The sequence below is a fragment of the Drosophila rhopaloa genome, unplaced genomic scaffold (assembly GCF_018152115.1).
Source record: "Drosophila rhopaloa isolate 14029-0021.01 unplaced genomic scaffold, ASM1815211v1 contig_167, whole genome shotgun sequence".
Lineage (NCBI taxonomy): Eukaryota > Metazoa > Arthropoda > Insecta > Diptera > Drosophilidae > Drosophila > Drosophila rhopaloa.
The window spans coordinates 3,735,423-3,736,329 of NW_025335047.1; positions in this window are offsets into that span (position 1 = coordinate 3,735,423).

A 907-nucleotide genomic window follows, 5' to 3' on the forward strand; every position below is an offset into this window, starting at 1 on the left:
AATGTAATTTTAACAAAACCGCATCGCCGCCTGCTCAAGACAAGGAAAGACAAGGCATGAAGACAAGACAGGAAGGCGATCCGGCCAAACCGCCGACCTCAGTGGAACATCTTGGCTAAATCAACGCTAGTTAGTTTTAATTATAGCAATCGGGCTCATGCAATTTCCGGCCAAATGCAATTCGATGCTAGTCGATTCAAATGGGAATGGGATTGGGATTGGGAATGCGAATGTGAATTCGAATGCGGTTGTAATGGCGGCTCAAGCGACAAATGACTGGACGGGCGGATGGATGGAAGGACTGATGGATGCATGGATGAATGCCTGAGTGGATGAGTTACCCCAAAGGCCGATTGCAATCCATGAATGCCCAGTGGGCGGCCAATGCAGCTCCCCAAATTAAATTAGCGATAAATCGACCTCATGTTGCCAAGCTTATCGGTGGGACAACATCTTTATGGCTTATTTTAAATTGGGTCGGTTCTGAAGTGATGAATTTTATTCAGAAACTTTAGTATAAGCTGTCAATGCCAAGTTATAGTTTATTGTTAGTATAGCTTTAAAAATATATCACCTGTTTAGTTTTGAAAATACCTTAAAAGATTATACATGATTATAAAGCGTAATCGATATTTTCGAATTTTTGGAAATGTATAAAGTTGTGGTCGAATTTTTTTATAAAGACTAAAATAGTTTAATGTAATTGTTGTCTTTGGACAACAGCGATATTTTAGGGCACAATCCTAAAAATATCTAAATTGGATCATGACTATCACTTCTTTAGTTGGGCACCAATGAGAAGTATATTTTCCTTGTAGATTTTGCTTCCTTGTAACTGCCGGTCATTTTTTAATCTTTTCATAGATAACAACTTTTTAAATTTCGGTTACGATCCTCAGATTCTCGG